This window comes from Onychomys torridus, chromosome 1 (assembly GCF_903995425.1).
Source record: "Onychomys torridus chromosome 1, mOncTor1.1, whole genome shotgun sequence".
NCBI lineage: Eukaryota > Metazoa > Chordata > Mammalia > Rodentia > Cricetidae > Onychomys > Onychomys torridus.
This window is the reverse complement of record NC_050443.1, coordinates 82,072,518-82,093,411: the sequence shown is the minus strand read 5'-3', so window position 1 is coordinate 82,093,411 and position 20,894 is coordinate 82,072,518. Positions and strand designations below refer to the sequence as shown.

The 20,894-nt window shown below is 38.3% G+C and overlaps 1 pseudogene; it reads right to left on the bottom strand.

Annotated features, from left to right (window-relative positions):
• Positions 1 to 15,210: 15,210 nt before the first annotated feature.
• Positions 15,211 to 20,517, bottom strand: LOC118575931 (annotated as a pseudogene).
• Between the last annotated feature and the right edge of the window lie 377 nt (positions 20,518 to 20,894).

Here is a 20,894-nt window from a genome sequence, read left to right as displayed (position 1 = left end):
CAATTCATTCGTGTATTTGACAAGTGCTGTCATAGATCTTGTCAGGCATCTTCAAGGGCTTTAGGTTTAGGTCTGAGGAAAGAGGTGACTGTGTGTCCCTCAGTCATTTTCATCTTGTGACTCTGCAGTTACAATAGAAAGTGTTTCTTTTGCTTTTTCCTTAAATTCTAAACCTTCCCAGTGCTCTGCTCCCAGTGGTTATATGACCATTTTTCCCACCAGTCCTGTGACTCAGGCCAAATCAATCACTTTGGCAAATGTCAAACACTGAGAGCAGGGCAGAAATTACTTCCCCTGGTATTCAAGGATAGGCTCTTGTCTATCAATTCTTCCAGGAAAAGTTGCAAATAAAAATGACACACAAAAAAATAAATAAATAAATAAAAATAAAAAATAATAGCCATCAAAGAGAACTCTTAAAAATTGTGATAAGGCATATCAAGTTGAGGCAGGACAAGCCCCTTCCCCCTTGTATCAAGACTGGCGAGGTTTCCCTCCATAGGGAATGGGCTCCAAAAAGCCAATTAATGCACTAGGGATAAATCCTGCTCCCACTGCCAGTGGCTTCACAAACTGCCCAAGCCATACAACTGTCACCCACATTCAGAGGGCCTAGTTCAGGTCCATGCAGGTTCTCCAGCTGTCAGTCCAGAATTAGTGAGCTCCAAATAGCTCAGGTCAGCTGTGTCTGTGGGTTTCCCCATCATAATCTTGACCTCTTTGCTCATATGATCCCTCCTCCCTTTCTTCGACTGGACTCCAGGAGCTCCATCAGTGCTTATTAGCTGGATCTCTGATCCTGTTTCCATCAGTTACTGGATGAAGGCTCTATGATGACAGTTAGGATAATCATCAATCTGATTACAGGGGAAAGCCAGTTCAGATGCCCTCTCGACTATTGCTTGATATGCCAGGATTGGTTGACTCCCCATGGGAGACCTTACCCTCTCTAAGGGGTAGATGGGGGTGGGGTGGGGGGAAGGTAGTGAGTGAGCAAGAGGAAGGAAGGGAGAGGGAACTATGGTTGGTATGCAAAATGGAAAAACAATTCTTTTAAATGAAAAAAATTGTGATAAAGATGCTGAAGTGTAGCCCTCCACAACTGATAGCTTACAGTAGGGTACCAGTGGAGAAAGACGCAGTTTTTTATAAGGGGCTAGCCACTGGGAGTTTGACAATGTCCCAGTGAGTATGTAGTCATCACAAATTGGACTTGTTTCTTCTTCCACTTCTTATTCTTGTGCTTATTCTTTTGAGGGGAGGTTGAAAGGGGGGGAGTGGACCTGGGAGGACTGGGAAGTGATTGTGATGGAGGTACCTGATGTGTGAAATTCCCAAATAATCAATAAAAATATTATCTTTCATCTGATGTCAAAGACCCTGAAATCCACAGATATTTGTTTTGATTGGCATTACCTCTCAATTCAGCATTCCCTCTCTCTCTCTCTCTCTCTCTCTCTCTCTCTCTCTCTCTCTGTCTGTCTGCCTCTCTGTGTGTGTATGTGTGTGAGAGAGACAGAGACAGAGGGAGACAGGGAGATCTTCATTTGTAAATATTTATGGAAACTTATTGGAGTATTTGTAGGCGGGAGGAAAGTAAGTTTTCAAACTACTTTCAAATTAAGATTAAGACTTCACTTGGACTCAGACCTGGAAAGAAGAGCTATTATTTTCTTAGAAAAAGTGGAGATATTTTAAGGAACTTAAAATTATGTCTACTTTGTTTTAAAGATGGTGAATTAAAATCTCAGTTCTTGTTTTCTTTCTTTTTTTTTTTTGATTCTGTGGTTTTCTCACTTGTTTACTTTTTGACAATTATTTGATTACTATTCAGAGAACTTCATACATGAGTACTGTGTTTACATCATTCCCACCTCACATTTGCACCCTTCTAAATCGTCCATGTTCCCTCCCAATTTCATAACCTCCTCTACAGTAAATGATTGAGACCTCACTTACAATTGGCATTCAGAAGACAGCACACCGTGGAGATGCTACTCCTCAAAAGCACAGGCAGCACATTCCTATCATCCCAGAATTTAGGAAGTGGGGACAGCAGGATCAGAAGTTCAAGGTTATCCTCAACCATCCAGCATGGACTAGAGATTCCATTTATAAAACAAAAGATAAAAACAGGTAAAGAATTTGTAATCACTGCACATAATTGGAGAAAATGTGAAAAACATGCACTCTTGAGAGAAATATTGTAGAACTTTATTATAAAACTAAAATGATAACTCCTTGAGACTGAGTAATCCCACATCTCAGTGAACAACCAGAAAAAAGTAGACGTTGAGGAGACATTTGCATTCCAATGTTCCTTTCAACATTATTTGTAAATAGCAAAATATGGAGACATCCAAATGCCCATTGACAGATAAAGGAATTTTTAAAATACAGCATACACCATGGACTTTAAAAGGTAATAAAATTCTGAAACATGCTACAATGTAGAGGGACCTGGAGAACATTATGTTTGGTGAAATGAGCCAGCCACAGGGGGGATAAATATTGCAGGATTCTACCTACAAGTGAGGTGTTGTAGTTATAGTCATAGAAATGGAGTGTGGAATGGTGGTTACCAGGGTCTGGAGACATAAAAAATGGGAAGATTTTGTTCAGAGGGTATAAACATGCAGTTGTTCAAGTTGAATACTTTTTAGATACTGTTGATTTTAAGAATTCTAACCACAATTAATAACACCCAAAATATTCTATGTGTGTAGATTTCCTATGTAGTGCCATAGCTAAAATAAAAATAATAGGATGACTATGCTGTAGACACTAAAAACACATAAATAAAATTAAAGTGTGAAAGACTCCAATGGGTTATATAAGCAGTCAAGCTATATTTCTCCCTAACAACAATGGTGATAATATTTCTGAAAGCGTTGTTCTTGATGTTTGTTTGTGGCAAGGTTTTATTAAGCAGGCCTAGACAATGTCATTTCAAAATGCTCTACCACTGCTTTCCGACTGCCAAGTTCACAGGCAGTACTATAATATTACATAGTATTATAAATAATATTATAAATAATTCCTAAATTCCAAGCAATTTACTTCACTTAATTTGAAGTATTTTTATTCTAGTGTGAAATCCTTGGAGTGCTAAAATCAAAGATAAGCACAAAGGAATCTATTCGCAAACAAGGAAGGAAGAATAAATAACTTTTGGGGAAAAAATTATGATTCCTAATTCACTTCTAGAACAAATGAGAAAACATTAAATAGCTATTCTTTCTAAATCTCGTGAATTTTTATTTATGTGTATGCATGAATGCCTCTGTGAATTTCTGTTCGCCACGTATATACAGATTCCCATAGAGCACAGAGGCTGTAGAACCCCCTAGAACTGGAGTTATAGATGGTTGTGAGCTAAGTGCTTTTAACCACTGAGCCCAGAATAACTATTTTAGGACATAATAAAACATCTCCCCTATACCAAGAACCCCCATGACAAGGACTCTGAGTTAAATCCCCGTCTAATCAGACCACCAGGAGCATCAAGTGGACAGCCCTTACCACAAAGCCTTACACATATCACTGTCCCAACAGTGTCAGTGAGAGCTACAGCTCCTCCATCTTACAGATGACAAGGAGATCTAGGCTGAGAGGAGCCAAGTACTTTTCCACATTCACCCAACAACCTAATGGTAGATAGACCCAGAAAATGAACTCTCACCTCAATGGCTCCAAACTCCTTGGTCTCGCATCTAGCTTTTAAAAAAAAAACGGTTTATTTAATTTGAATTATTTTATTTTAATTATTCTTCTTAAACCTTACAAAGTAATAAGCTTCTGTATGGGGTTTTCATTTGGTTGATTCCATCTCCCCTCACGGTCCAGTCCCCTTTCCTCACTGTACCCTTTTGTCCAAAGTGTGCCCTTTTCTATTTTGTTCTATTGTCTTCTCCGTTCCATCCCTTACAGTCTCTTTTTGGTCCAGTCACATGGGATCCTTTCACGTTTCTTCTCCTTTACCTCCACCTGGATCACATGCTTAAATGTTAGCCGCTAGACACACATATGAGGGAGAACATATGTTTGTCTTTCTGAGCTGAGGTTACTTCACTTGGTAGAACATTTTCATGAAAATTTATGATTTCAATTTTTTTTCTTTAAAGTTCTAATTATAGGCTGAATTAGTAAGTATTTAAAATTATAGTCTATATTTGTAGTAACTATTTTGAGTGTTGCATTTTTAAGTTGACATAACATATTAAGTTGTTATACACTATAAGTTACTGAGAACTTCTGGGTTTTTATTAACCATTCCTCTAAACAAAATAAGTTTTTATAAATAATCTGAATAATATACATTGCCTGATGGATTCATAAAGTCTTCATTACTCTCAAACTGTGACATCCTGTACACAGTTTTCAGAGTGGGTCTAGAATGGAAGCATTGGCCATGCTACCTGGTCTTTAAAGAATCATCAGAGAAGAGGGGAGAAGAGATGAGAGGAGAGGAGAAGAGGCAAGTCAAGAGGAGAGGAGACAAGAGGAAAGGAGATTAATCTCAAAACTTACAGGCCAAGGTGTTCTTCTGTATTAAGGGTAGAGGATCAATCCCAGCACTGCCTTCTGACACTGGTTCCAAAATGGTTCTGTTTTTCTAGAAGAACCCAAAAGAGAAAAATCTTGCAACATGAACACTCTAAGGCTTGAGATGGGGAGGTTTTATGAGGATTCCAGAACCTGTTTGATGAGAGCCCTTTACCCAGCAGAAAAACATGAATTCCTGGGAGGAAACTCTGCAGAGCTGTGTCCTGCTAACCCTTTGTGCTCCAGATGACAAATTGATAATTAAATATGCTTTTAGGCTAACTTTACTCTTACTTCTTCAAAGCCCCTGTAGATGAGTTATAATTTCCAAGCTCATTCAAGATCAATGTGAGTCCCAAGGAACTATAGTACAAAGCTCTGCATAAGGCCATAGCCTAGGAGAAATGGTTTAATGGCCTGACCATGAGTCTGTCATTCACCTGTTTCATAAGCATCATGAGACACAGAACCCACATAGAAGAGGATCTGTTAAATAACTATGGTTACTGAAGGCAAGTATAGTGACTTGATTAGAAGTTCAAGTCTTTCCCTGTGTATTCAATATTACTTTGAAATTATGAACCATGTGCACAGTGCCACTGAAAAATAATAATTTAAATTGAAATAACTAAAGGAAGACCACAAAATTCTGTGATCCCTCTGTGTATCATTTGTCAGTTTTATAAAAATGATCTGATAACTTGCCCTAATCTGTTATTAGAATATTTACCATTATGGAGAATGTCCTATATGAAGACAAATACTTCTTATTTAAAAGTGATTCTTGGTCCAAGCCCACACCTTCCTTGCTAGTCCCTGTCCCCCTATTGGGCTTCCCCCCAGCCCCAGAAGACTTCCACTAAGCAGACCCAGGCCACACAGGCCAGAACTGGTGAGTTACCTGCCTGGCCATGGAACTATACCCCTCCCTGGATTCTGTCTCCCAAGACCCTTCCCCAAGCCAGTGCCATCCCAGCTCATCCCTAGCCTTACTGCTATTGGGCCCTACCTGAGGCACAGACCATACTAGCCACAACTGTCCTCACCAGTTGACAAGCAGCCCTTCCACAGAACTCCAGAAGATTCTATAGGCCCAGATACATACCATATCGGTTGAAAGAACATAAACCATAGCCCCATGTAGAGTCCACACAAGTCTTAAGAACAGCCCCAGCACCTCCACCAGAGGCCAGGCTGGTCCTAGATACCACAGAAGAAGACTCAGGCTTTACCAGAGGATCTAGATCTAGAGGCCAAATCTAGAAAGCAAAAAAGATTTTACCAGAAGCCAGACCAGATCAATGGACCCAAGACTCCACAAACCCCAGTGGAGACACACTACTGCACCTGAAGACTCACCAATCACCAGAACCCTTTGCCACTTAGGCCAGAAGACCAGAGAGGAAACAGAAACCAAGGAACAAAACACCCAGCCAACAAGAACAAACAAAGGAATCAATACCTAGACTTATTGTCATCCCAAATCCAAATGTGTAAACACCAGTATAAGAACACAATCACTAACAGAAATGGCGATATGTCACCACCAGAGCCCAACTATCCTATGGCAGCATGACCTGAATATCGCAACACAGCTGACACACAAGAAAATGAGTTAAAAATAACTTTCTAAAGATGATAGAGGGTCTTAAAGAGGTAATGGAAAAAATCCTTAAATAAATGGAGGGAAAGACAACCAAAAATTTAGAGGAAATCAATAAATCTCTTAAGGAATGTCAAGAAACAAAGAAAAAAACAACCAAACTGTTGACAGAAACAAAGCTGTTCGAGATCTGAAATAGAAATAGAAGCAATGAAAAAAAAAAAACTGAAGGAATTCTGGAAATGGAAAACCTGAGTACATGAACAAGAACTACAGATGCAAGCATCACTAAAAGAGATGGAAAAGAGGATATCAGGCAGGTATTGAAGATGTGATAGAGGAAATAGATTTAACAGTCAAAGAAAATGTTAAATCTAAAAACTTCCTAACACAATGCACCCAGGAAATCTGGGATGCTACGAAAAGACTAACCCTAAGAATAATAGGAATAGAAGAAGGGGAAGAATCCCTGCTCAAAGGCCCAGAAAATATATTCAACAAAATCATAGAAGAAAATTTCCCCCACCTAAAGAAGAACATACCTCTAAAGGTATGAGAAGCTTTCAGAACACCAAGCAGGCTGGATCAAGAAAAAAAGTTGCCTTGCCACATAATAATCAAAACACTAAACAGAATAAAGAAGGACTAATAAAAGTGGATCTGGGAAAACAAACTCATATGACTTGGCTTTACCACCTGAGTGATGTTACTGGTCCTTTTGGATATTTGTAATGCATTTTCTGAGTCTATTGAATTTGTGATGTTCTCTGTTTTTATACAATTTTATGTGTCACAATTGTTTTTTATAATATTAAGCCAACCTTGCATTCTTGGAATAAATTCCATTTGCTCATGTAATATCACAATTGAAATTTATTAAATGTATTTATAACCTTAAAAGAAAGCAAAGGCAAAAGGCCAAATAACAAAGAAAGGCAGATGTATTAGAATTATACCTGACTTCTCAATGGAGACTATAAAAGCCAGAAGAGCCTGGACAGAAGATGTCTTGCAGACTCTAAGAGATCATGGATGTGAGCCTAGACTACTATATCCTGAAAAATTTCAGTCACAATAAATGGAGAAAACAATATATTTTATGACAAAGCCAAATTTAATCAATATCTATCCACAAATTCAGCTCTACAGAAAATACTAGAAGGAAAACTCCAACCAAGATAGTTAACTACACCCATGAAAACACAGGCAATAGATAATCCCATACCAGCAAAGCCAAAGAAGAGAACCACAAACACAACAACAACAACAAATAACAGGAATTAACAATCATCAGTCATTAATATTTCTCAATATCAATGGACTCAATTCACCAATAAAAAGACACAGGCTAACAGAATGGATATGAAAACAGTATCCATCCTTCTGTTGTATACAATAAACATGCCTCAACATCTAAGACAGATATTATCTTAGGGTAAAGGGTTTAAAAAAGATTTTACAATCAAGTGAACTTAAGAGACAAGCTGGTGTAACCATCTTAATATCTAACAAAATAGACTTCAAACCAAAATTAATCAAAAGAGATGGAGAAGGACATTTCGTATTCATCAGAGGACAAATGTACCAAAATGATGTTTCAATTCTGAACATCTATGTCCCCAAATACAAGGGCAATCTCATTTGTAAAAGAAATATTATTAAAGCTTAAATCACATATCGAGCCCTACACATTAATAGTGGGAGACTTCAACACTCCATTCTCACCAATGGACAGGTCATCCAAATAGAAGCTAAACAGAGAAATAATACAACTAACAGATGTTGTGACTCAAATGAATCTAGCAAATATTCACAAAACATTTCACTCAAACGCCAAAGAATGTACCCTCTTTTAAGTACCTCATGGAACCATCTCCAAAATTGACCATATACTCAGACATAAAATAAGCATTAACAGAGACAGAAAAATTGGAATAAAGCTGATAGTTGAGCAAGTGTCCTTTGGTATGATGTAGCATCCTTTGGGTACATGTCCCGGAGTAGTATTGCTGACTCTTAAGGTAACTTGAGTCTCAGTTTTCTGATAAACTGCCATGTTGATTTCCAAAGTGACTGTACAAGTTTGCACTCCCACCAGCATTGGAAGAGTGTTCCCCTTGCACCACATCCTTCCAGCATAAGCTGTCATTAGTGTTTTTTATCTTAGCCATTCTGACTGGTGTAAGATGGAATCTGAGTCATTTTTGTTTGCATATTCCTAATGGCTAAGGATGTTGAATAATTCTTTAAATGTATCTTGGCCATTTGAGATTCTTCTGTTGAGAATTGTCTATTTAGATATGTACCCCCATTTAAATTGGATTATTTGGTTTTTTGATGTCTAGTTTCTTGAATTCTTTAGAGGGTTTGGCAATCAGCTCCCTGTCAGATGTGGGCTTGCTGAAGATCATTTCCATTCTGGAGGCTGTCATTTTGCCTTGTTGACAATGTTTTGGGCATCATCTTGGCTAACAGTAACACTCCTTCCCTAGACAGTACTTCAACAGATAGTAAGGCATTTTCCCAGATTTTGACAAATATACCAAGAAATGCATGACACTCCATGGGAAAAATGTACAGTTCAAACGGTTGCTTACAAGACACTGAACTAAAAAGAGATGCCTAGACTGTTACAGGACATAAATGTGAAAAATCTTACTGCCCTGCTGAATACACTAATCCTGAGAGAACAGTTGTAGGGTATAGAATACAGTAATCAAAATGCCAAGATTTATTTCAGTACAAACCACAAAGATTGAAAGTATTCAGTAGCTGAAGAAGTTACATGAGTAGGCACCCAGACAAAGGACACAGTGATTACTGTTCATTTTGACAAGATAAGCCTCTATTTAAACAGCCTGTCCCAGGATTTGAATGTTTTGAATATGGCCAGTACATAACAAATTCCCCAACACATTTAGCCATGGGAAAGAGTAAATCAGACTGAGATTCCACATCACTGTCAGAATGGCTGTCACTTAAAATCAAATAACAGTAAGTGTGGCAAGGATGTAGAGGAAAATAAGATCTTATACACGGACAATGGTGATGTAAGGTTCAGTAACTATGGAAATCAGTATGGAAGTTCAAAAAGAACCTAAAAATACAGATAGCACATGATCTAGCTACATCATTTCTGTGTATACTCAAAGGAGCCTAGGGACACACACTGCAGAGAAAGCTGCTCGTTCATGATTACCATAGCACTAAGCATGAAAGCCAAATTATGGAATTGATTTGGGTGTCCATTAACAGAAAAATGGAAATGGAAAATGTGGCTCATATGTATCCACAAAGAAGCTTAATTCTGTCCTAAAGAAAAATGAAAGTATATCATTTGCTGGAAATGAACTGAAGTTTCATCTTGTCAACAAAAGTAATCTGGGCCAAGAATGATATGCATAGTTACAAATTATATAGATTATAGGTGATAAGTGATAAGTAGATAAATGATAGACAGACAGATGATAGACTGATTGATAGATAGATAGATAGATAGATAGAAAGGAAGGAAGAAAGAAAGAAAGATAAATAAACATTAACATAGAAAGGTAAAGGGAAAACTATTTGAAAAATGAGGATGGACCAGTAGAAGGGAGATAGAGGGCAGAAGACAATGACTTAATATGGTCAAAGTATATGATTACTCTTGAACAAAAAATTGCCAAGGAACATACATGATAAAAATTGTAACTTGTGAACACTTCATTAAGTTACAAACTTAACTATATTAGGTTAATAATACTTTATTAAGTAATAAGTAATTTTTAAGTTTATAAAAATATTTGGCAGAAGATAGCCTTTATCCAAAACTTAGCCCTGTCATCTATCATGTGACCATGGGCTAACAGGGTTTCTGAACTTCTATTTTTATATTCTAATACAGTGAAATAATTATATATGTTTTATAAGTATATTTTGTAAAATAAATAAGATGTTCTAATATATATCCATGAGAAGGTCTACTCAACTCATTCAAAACATGTTACTAATGACTGTGTTATTACCTATTATTATTTCATGCCTATAGTTCTCAATATACCAATTAGGTAAATTATAATCCATTGCCTATTACATATAAAATTCTGTGTTCCTGACTTTTGAGGAAGATATAGCATATACTCTCAAGAAGTGCATAATTCCAAGAGATAAAGCCACCATCATATAAAAGGCAAATCTGGTCTGTACATGACTGTTTTCAATGCTTTGTCATCCTACAGTCCTTGTAATTCTGACCTTGTAGCCTCTCAATATCTCCTTAGAAACACTGGGGAGGTATCTGCTTTGTTCACTTTTATACCCTCAACATCTTTTCAATATAAAATATGAGGTGGGGCCAGGTTATTCTGTGTATCAGTATGGACAGAATTGAGGGCCTACTAGGGGCTAACCCAATTCTGTAATGAGAAATAAGCTTTGTTCCTTGAATACACAAAGCTTGGTGAGAACAGAGAGGAGATAGATGGAATATTCAGAATAGCCACTAGAGGCTCATGGAAGAGGGAAGTGTGGGCTATGTTTCTATATGCACTAGAACTGCATGGTCACTGCTGGCTAGAACAATAGCAGAGGAAATCCTCTAATCATGCAACATGGCCCGATGGAGGGAAGGAGATGGATTGTGCTGCTCTCAGACGAGGAGCCAGGAAGTGAAGAGAGCTTGTATTTTTGTAAATAGTGGGCTAAGTGGAGAGGCTTTTGTTACAGTAACCAGTTTTCATTGCCGTTGTCATTTAATTCTACAATTTAGACACATTAAATCTATATTGTCCAACTTGCCTTTGGAGCTTGGAACATGATTCTTATTTCCTGATCTGTCACAGCATCTATATGATCAGTCGTGCATGAAGTTTAAAGGTGGAAGAGGACTGACTAGCAGTAGTTTATATTTTCCATATATTGAAAATTTTACTTATACTTTGATTACTATAATTAATAATACTGTATTCAATGTTCCTGTGCATACAATCTAGCCTGCATACTTTTTGTGTTTTCTCTTCAATAAATTTTTAGAAATGGAACAGATGGGAAATTTAGAACAGTAGTAACAACTGGAAAAAAACCACTCTTTATTTATTTATTTATTCTTTCTATGTGTTTTTCACATCATGTATCTTGACCACATTCATTCCCAGTCCCTTCCCATCCTCCACCCCTGCAATCCCTCCACACACCAAATGAAACAAAATTTAAGAGGAAAAAATGAAGAAAATAAAATGGGAAATATTTAAAAACAAAAATGGGAAGAAATTGAAAATCTCTTCATGAAAGCTGCAGGGCAACCTTATAAGTAACACCATATAATCCTTGATCCGTGTTCCTGCAACTACTTGCACGTGTTCATTGTAAAGAGTCATTGGTCTGCTTTGAGGACCCTGGTCTCCACTACACTTTCAATGCTGGGCCCCTATTAGGACTCTTCCAGGATATCTCTCTAGCACCCTGTGTTGTGGCAATCCTGCAGCTTTGGGTCTGTCATTCAGTTCCCTACACGTGCTCCAGCAGATCATGGATGAGGTGGATGTTGGGGCAGGCCAAGTCATAACCCCGGGCCTGAAGTGGGGCAGCTGTAGGGTTGGTCTACCAGATGGGAAATGGGGACAACTATGCCATGCTCATGATTTTGGGGATGGCTCACCCACACCTCCACTAACAGGGTTGAATCTGCTGTGCAGCCCTCGCGGGGTAAAGGACATGCTCTCCTGAGTGTTGTAGCTGGTGGGGTCAAGATCAGCTCTCCTGCTCTTATGACCCCAAGGCCAGCTCTCTCACTTCCCCCAAGCATTGATGGGGGGAGGCTTTGCTCCCCTGCCCATGCTACCACAAGACAGATAACAAATGAGGGGGGCTCTCCTGTGCTCACAACTTCAGGGTTGGCTCCTCACCCCTGCACTAACAGAGTTGGCTCAATCATGCTGTCCTGGCAAGGTGCAGGGCCTGCTGTCCAGAGTGTTGCAGCTGGTGGGGGTCAAGGAGAGTTCTCCCACTCTTTTGACCACAGGGTCAGCTCTCACACCTGCCCCAGGAGTTGATGGGCAGGGAAGAGGGCATCTTTCCCCAGCCCATTATGCCATAAGACAGATGAGAAATTCGGGTCACTCTCCCATGCTCCCAACATCAGGGCTGGGCTACTACACAGTGAGGTCCTGTCTCAGAGACAGAGAGACAGACAGACAGAGACAGACAGACAGAGATAGAGAGGGGAAAGGAGGGGGAAGGAGGGAGAGAGAGAGAGAGAGAGACTTTTGTAAGGGAATTTTAAATCAAGTATAAGACACTGTCTACTCCTCGAGTCTGCCCACAGGTCTTGGCTGATGGACTCCTTTTGTGATCTCCAATAGCAGAGAAGAGGGTGAAAAGCCCTTTGTATACAACCATCTGTTCAGTTCTCTATTTTCAATGGTTATACAAATAGATTAGGCCAACCCAAAGGACCTCCTCCAAACCTTTTAACTTTCATCACAATCTACAAAGCTCAAACTCCCTTTGACATGTAAATTATCACACGCAGATTCTAGGCATTAAGATATGGGCATCAGGGGACATTACTCCATCCACAAACACTAGCCACAGCATCTTTGAAAAATAAGACCCAGTAAAATAGTGTAGTTAATATTGTTTTAAAAAAACTTATTTCAAATGAATGAATAAATAAATAAATAAATAAATAAATAAATAAATAAATAAAAATAGTATCCCAGGATAAGATATTTTGGTGGTGAAAATATTTGGTGGAAGGCAAGAATGAAAAAGGGGGAAGAAGCTGCTCACATTGGGCTAGTGAGTACAAAATAAGACTTAGTAAAGGTGGCACTTGTGGAGAAGATAAGTAAGAAACAAGTTCTACAGACATTTTCAAATATAGAGAGATTCTATAAATATAATGGATACAGAATATAAGAGGCAGAAACCAAGAATAACTGAAAAACCTATAAACCGAAAAGTGGTCCAGAAATGGTGGGACTGCAGGAGCAACTAAAGAAGCCATGTATATAACCAATGTGGAGGAAATGCTTACCAAAGACTGAGGAGGGCAGTAGTCAGCCCCCCATAGATGACATCATTGCCTAAAGACATGGCCTACCTGCCCTGATTCCTCAACAAAATAGTCTCATAACTGGAACACAGTACAGATGCCCCAAAATTATCCCAGTTATTCCCCACATGGTCAGTTTCCATATCACACTAGGAAGTAAGTAAAATTAGACAAAAAAATAAACAAAACGGTATTTATTTCCTGTGTAGCTCAATTATGGACTGAGACATTTTACCACTGTGTTTACCAAGCACCTGCCTTATGCTTGCTTCTAAGGTAACTTTGTCATTGATTAGCATGTGAAAGCCACTTAACCTGTCTCTCTCCTAAACGAAAAGTCGGGGTAGTGAGGTTTATTGCTGTCTTCTTCTTCTTTTTACTAACTTCTAGGACTTATAGTATAGTTAGAATATACAGTGTCATTAGGAAATATTTACCAAATATATGGATGGATGTACAAGTGAGTTCTAAAGAAGTTGCTAGTGCACCAATGCATTCTCAGTAAGCTAATGATCCAGTGCTACTGTGAGTAAGGCCAGATTCTAAGGGGTTAAAATGTTACAGAGTGAAGTATACCTTATAGCGGGAAATGTTTTTAAACATACTATATTTTATTTTTTAATCAATTCAAATTACCTTATAATGGTTATGGCATTTTTGAGGTGATGAAATTTTCTAAATTGGATTGTGATGATGGTTACTGCATAATTCCATGACTGTTCTAAAAAGTATTGAATTATACACTATAAATGGATCAATTTTATTGTATGTGTACTATATCTCAATAAAGCTGTTTTTTAAAAAAAACTCTCCAATGAACTATCACAAGGGTAAAATTTTACATCAGCCCATAAAGCATGTAGCCATAATCACATTCTGGAAGAGATATAAAAAGCTTGTATCAGGCAAGTCAAATCCTCTGGGAGTGTCCACACCCTGGAGGCACAGTAAATTAGCTCTGCCACAGGGAACTGGTCCCTCCACTCTGTGCTTATCCTCAAACAAGCTGGATGAGACTCAGCATAAGCTCAGCCCTCCTCTGGAATCTGAAGCTCCCTACACCTTCTGAGTTAGCCTGAGAGAGACTCATTGCTGCTGGATGGGATCTGTGAGTAAAGCTGTGTTCAGTGGAAGGTCCTGCCTCTGGGTGAGCTGTGCTGTCTTAGCAGTGAGGAAGGATTGCATTGTGATGTGCAGAATTAGATAAGATCATGGAGTAGAGGGCTGTAGAAGACTGGAAATTTTGAATTATGGGTTCCCAGGAAGCCTGCAGAGAATGAGTGCTTTGTTCTGACTGCTAGGGGCCTAGATAACCTGTCTTCAAAGTCAAATGCTTTAATTAGTGTTTTGATACATTTATCATGATCAGTTAAACTCATTTCTAAGTCCAATGACTCATGCAAAAAATGAAAGTTTGTAGTTGGTCATAGTGATACACGTCTGCAATACCAGCACTTGGGATGTAGAGGTAAGAGGATCAGAGGCTCAGGGTGACCAATGGCTGCACACTAAGCTCAAAGTCAGCCTGTAATACACGAGACTCTGTATCAAAAAATTTATGTGAATAAATCAGATGTAATTTAAAATAAAAGTGAAATTACTTGTTGTGAAGAGATTTTGACTGACAGAGCTCTATTAAGTAGTTTCTTATCCAGTCCTATAGTTGAGTAAACTAGATGAAAGGAAGTTTACATAGCTTATCATTTTCCGTGCGATAAGCCTTTTTTGAGAATATGAACATTGGAATTAAAGATAACTGGGTTCAAAATATCAGCTATAGTACTCATTAGCTCTATGTGACCCTGAATATGCTTCATAAACTCTCTCATATTTGTTTTTATCATTTTCATTAAAAAATAACTTTAAATCTGTTAATGCCTATTACTTGTTGATACAATAAGAACCTCAAGCTAGAACACAATAACTCTTGCTGATCTGATATATATGATATATCAGTATGAATAATTTGTACTGCTGTACAAGCTTCCAAACTAGTGTTTCTGAGCACAGATCCAGTCCTGGCCCACTACACGCTATAGACCATGAGCAGCAGCTTGGAGAATACTGATGATGCCACATGGTCTAAATCAGCACCTAAAGGCAGATGGGCTGCAGCTTTCATTATTGCAGGGAAAACGAACATTGTCTAAATAGGAAAGTCCACACAAGAAAGAATGAAGTCGTTGGAGAAGGTGAGTCTCACAGATCTGAGAGTGAGGGCACACTGAAGACTTGTTTGGAAGAAGCAGAAATGATGAAGAAGACTTGTGATCTTGCCGCTTAGGAGGCCAAGGCAATAGCATCTTGAATTCCAGGCTAGCTATGGGATACATAATAAAATCTTGCCTCAGTGAGTACTAGCATCTGAGACATTGGAGAACTAGAGTCAATAATGAATAAACAATAAATGAATTTTTTGCAGAAAAATAACTTTTATTGTGTTGAAATTATGTAATTGATTCCTAGCATTACAAAAGAAGTATATAAAATGCAAATTTATTCACAGTGGTCCAACTAACTGAGGCCAGCTGTGCCAAGGAAAGCTAGACATTGTTTGTTCTGGGGCTCTTTTTGTCCTCCCCATCCCCTCCAAAGGCACTTCCCATCAGTCAGTAAATCCAAACAGGATCCTAAGTGTCAATAAGATGTAAAAAACAAATAGATAAATAAATAAAAATGATTCACAATTTATAGATGCCCGCAGAGAAAATGTTCCCAAAAGTTCATAAAATTTTAATCTATCAAAATGAAAAGTGTAGCTACTCTATAAAACATGTTTTTGTTAAAGTCAACCAGTATTTTATCAGAGAAGTAGAAGTGTTTTTTAGATCTTAGAGATTTGAACTGATGAAATTTTAGTGTGCTGGCACAACATATGTGACAGGGCAGTCTGGAAGGAGAGAGAAGATATTGACTTTGTGGAAGGAAGAATTAACTGGGACCTGGAGGCTGAATCTGAAATAATGGGGAAGAATAAAAATCAACATTAGTCTCCCACCACTGATCCCCTCACTTGTGGTCGAGGTTTTCTAGATATGGAGCTGGAACCTGTCAGCATAGAACCAAACCTTAGACTTGCCCAGAAGCAGGCAAAGCTGAAGGGAATGTTCAGCTCCTGCCTGGTGCTGGTCATCTGAGCAAAGACAAAAGCATGCACATGAATGACCTCCCATTGCTGGGCTCAACACTATCCACCCCCAAGTGTGAACTGTGACTCCTACTGACCTCCACCTTCCAAGCCCCGAATACCACCTCTTGAAGAGCCCATAAGTGAATATTCTAATGGAACAAGAGAGATATAAGACAAGGATGAGAGAAGGTGATAAATTTTAATTAGACAATTGCTAGAAACCACTTACAGATATGTGAAAGAAACAGGGAGTAGCCAGGTCTGGAATAGTGAGGAGATGAGTCTGTTGCAGTCTCTGAGGAATGAGATGATATCTCTCAGAAACAGGTTTGTATTCACTTTGATTAGCACTGGAGGCAAGGAGCTCTTATTTGTTCTCCAAACTGTGGCTTGAGTGTCTCTAAAACACAGATTTCACTACGTTACTCTGTCCCATGTTTCAATGTTGCCTTCATGTTTAACCCTTCCATGATTCTGCTAACTTTCAAAATACAGAATTAGGAGACGCTATCATTAAAGAGTAGATTCATGAGTCAGGTGGATGTGTTTGTTTAAAGCTGTGGTCATAACTAGGTCATCTCAAGGAGAGGATGTGCACTGCCAAACTTTCTACAACACCACAGTTAATAAGACAGAGAACAGTATTTTCTGAAAAACGGTGGACAGGGATATCAGAGGAACCATCACTGAAGCAATTGAAAGGGAAAGTAACAAGGAAGAGAGAATCAAATTTTGAGGTAAGGGAGAGAACACACATCTGGAATTTATACAGAATATTTAGAAATTCACTAGTCCCTGAGTTGAAGGATTTTCTGGGAGTTCTCAATGAGGGAAATATCCTGCTTGTTACCAAGGGTGAAGGAAAAAATAAACAAAAGCAGATTGTTCTTCAGATTCTTTTTCTTTGCTCATTATAAACTATGCAACAGAAAACTGAAGGAAGAATGGTATTTATGACTGATCCCTCTACTGTCTAAGCACTGTGGTTGATAATGACAGATAGATGAGTCCTCCTAGTTGAGATGAGTATTTTGGAAACATCCTCAGTAAAGTGTGTAAAGCTTTCATTATTGAGTTGTGGTGGAACTTGTGAAAAGGAACCAATGATGTCCAGAAAAATACTAAAGAAGGAAAGGAATCTTGCTGGAGATAAAAGAGATAGAGAATGGCCTGTTTGCTTATTCACAAAATATTCGGAAATGCCTGGCTCTTGATGCTTTGCAGTGCAAAATCTAACACATTATCTTTTCCAAGAAACCCGAGATTCTTATGCTCTCATCTACTTATTTCTCCTTCAGCACCCAGACTCATAGTAAGACCCTTTTGTGTGATCTTTCTTATCGTTACCTATTTCTCTTCTCACTTCTCATGTTATCTATGTCAAGAGCACAATTATCTTGTTTTCACCATTGTAAACTCATATCTACTCATCAAAAGATTAGTTCAATTCATCTACTTTCTTTATATTCCTTAGAATTAATTCCTAAATACTTGACACAGACCCATTCATATATACAAAACACAGACACTGAGAGACTGCTGCCCTGTGCTTTCTCACTTTTATCTCCTAGACATCTCCTACCTTAGCGCATTCTACAATTAGTAGCACATCTCTTTGTCTATGACCCTACGGTTCTCACCACATATATACAGTATCTGATATGCCATTCATATTCAAAATTAGTCAATTTTAATTGTTAATAAGAGTCCTGGTAATACAGAGCCCTGATAATACAAAAACAAAACACATTTGATAATATAGAAAACAAACTGTCTTCTGTCCATCAGGTTAAAAATCCAGAGGGCAAGCAGATTATCAAACACAGGCATTACAACAGACAGACAGACTTTTACTACTTATTTTCCGTGCATGTACCTGTAAGATTCCATGTTATAATTCAGTATATTTATATAGCGCATTTTATTCTAATATCTTATAATGATTATATATTTTTATGTTACAGGGTCAATTTCAATAAATGCCCCTGTTATACTTATATCCATTTAGGGTAATTTTCCCTTTTAGACACATATTCATACAAATACTGACCTCAGTGACCTTAACAATTAGAAATGTATTCTTTTATTCACAACATAATTGATTTATTAAGTTTATTCCCAATCCAATTAAACTATAAACAATTTATATTTGTAATAACAAATTATTCCATCAAAATTATGAATTAATAAAACTTAGACTTTACCCAGGGATGTAACTATATTAAACATCAGAGGGATATTATATTACATTCTAGAGTCAATAAGATGCCCATGACTGGAAAGAGTGATTTAATTTTTCCATGCTGAAGGGACATAGGTCTGTATTATACCAGGCACAGATTCATCAGAGGGAACAAACTGCACAAGATGTTTCTGTCTAGGGCTGAGCATTCTATAGTCTCTCATTCTCTGCACCTAGGCCCCTTGAGGAGTCTCTGTGTAATCATCAGCTACTGCAAACAAAAGATTCTCTGATTTGGGTTGAAAGATGCATCAGTAATCTTGGGCATAACAATGAGTGATTTAGAGTCAGTTTACTACTGTATCCCTTTAACAGAATAAAATAGTGGGTCCTTCCCTAGGGCCTGTGACCTATCTATCCATTTATTCTTGGCCTCATGATTGTGCCAAATAAGGGTTTTATTTTATCTGGAAGAGGCTGGTGGAAGGATATGAATGTGAACAAAACACATTGTACAAAATTCTGAAAGAACTAATAAAATACATTTTAATTAATTTAAAAAGGAATCAGGGACACTTTGCTCAGGCTGGAAGGAGAGGACTAGACCTGCCTGTACCAAATCTATCAGGTTGAGCTGAATCCCCAGGGAAGTCTTGGCCCTGGAGGAGATGGGAATGGAGGGGAGGGGCTGGGGGGAAGGTGAGGGGGTGAGAGGGGGGAGTACAGGGGAACCCATGGCTGATACGTAAAATTAAAACACAAATATAATAAAAAAAGGAATCCAACTTAATACTATAAAGATAGTAAATTACTGAATCATCAAAAGAGATAAAAAACACATATTAGCAAAGTATAAAAAAATTATAGTATACTATTCACACTAGTGAATGACCAGATTTGAGCCAAGGAACACCTAAAGATGGATGACCTAAAACTTCCTAAAATATCTTGTGAAGGGAATTTTTAGCACAGCCTTTGATTTTCAAGTCTATTATGGTGTAAATTATGTTTCATTACATGAAAAATAGATAGGAGACAGACATCCACAATGAAAATGTACAAAAAAGGAGCATCATGCTTCCCAAATCTCTGCACCAGAGACAAAGAGATGATGCAGGTGTAGAATATGGCAGCAGCCCTGAGATGGTACCAAGTACCTTTCCCCATCTCTCTCTGGATGCAATGCAGGGTATAGGCTGGACAATCAGAACATAAGAATGATGACGCATGTGACTCTGGCAAGAAGACAGATGCTTGAAGAGCAGCAGTAAAGGAACAAGAGCTGTGATCCTCATGATGACATGTGCAAAGCCCACTGTGATGATCCGAGCTGGTTAAGATCATGGCATACCTCAGTGAGTTGCTGATGACAGTGAAGTGGTCAAAGACTATCACTAAGAGAACTGAAGATTCCATGAAAATGAATACATGGATAAGAACGTTTGGACAATGCAGGCATCAAAGCTGACTTCTCTTTCTTGGGGCTCCTTTCCCATTCATGTTGTAAGTTTGACTTGCTTGATTTTATGTAAGTTTTATGCAAGTACCCATAGTTCCAATGCATTGGTGTGTGTGATAGCCATGTCCTGTCCATCATTCATACCATTCATCTTCATCAGCCAGCTCTTACATTCTTTCCAAAGCTAGGAGGAAGTAGAGCGCTTGGAAGCAGGTGGTACTAGATGGATATGATCAAAGGACATTGTATATATATACAAATTTTCCAAAAAATTAAATATTGTTTTTAAAAGGATAATTTCTCAAGCCTCAAACCAGATGACAGCCAGCACAATGATTAACACAGCACAGATCCAGGTTTGTGAAGGACAGTATGGGTAGGAAATAGTACATGGGTTCACAGAGGCTTGACTTGGTGAGGATGACAAAGAGATGGTGAAGGCATATAGATAGAAAAAAAAAGTATAGATATTCAGGTGTGAGAAGTCTTGAGACCAAGAATGCCAGTGAGGGAGAAGAATGTAGGGAGGAGGGCAGACAGTGCTCTAGTTGAAGGATGGCATAGTGATAGAAGGAAGCAGATGCCCTTAGGGGAAAGGTACACATCCTGCAACAAGAGAGAACAGAAATGCTTCCAATCTCTGTTACATACCTCACAATTTAAGAACATTAATGAACTAGATACTACCCTGTTCTTCAATGGAAATGCATGGACTTTGCATGGTTTTTCTGCTGTGTCATGACATATAAACTAGGGAAAGAAACAAAAGTGACCTCTGTGAAGTGTCACATTCTTTCAGAAGATCCACAGTGTACTCTATCTAGGCCTCTGTGTATTTATATGAACACACTTAAAAGAAGAGATTAAATAGGTTATAGAAAATATCATCCAGTTCTATGATAATTGGCACAGCAGACAAGATATCTCTGGGCAACAATA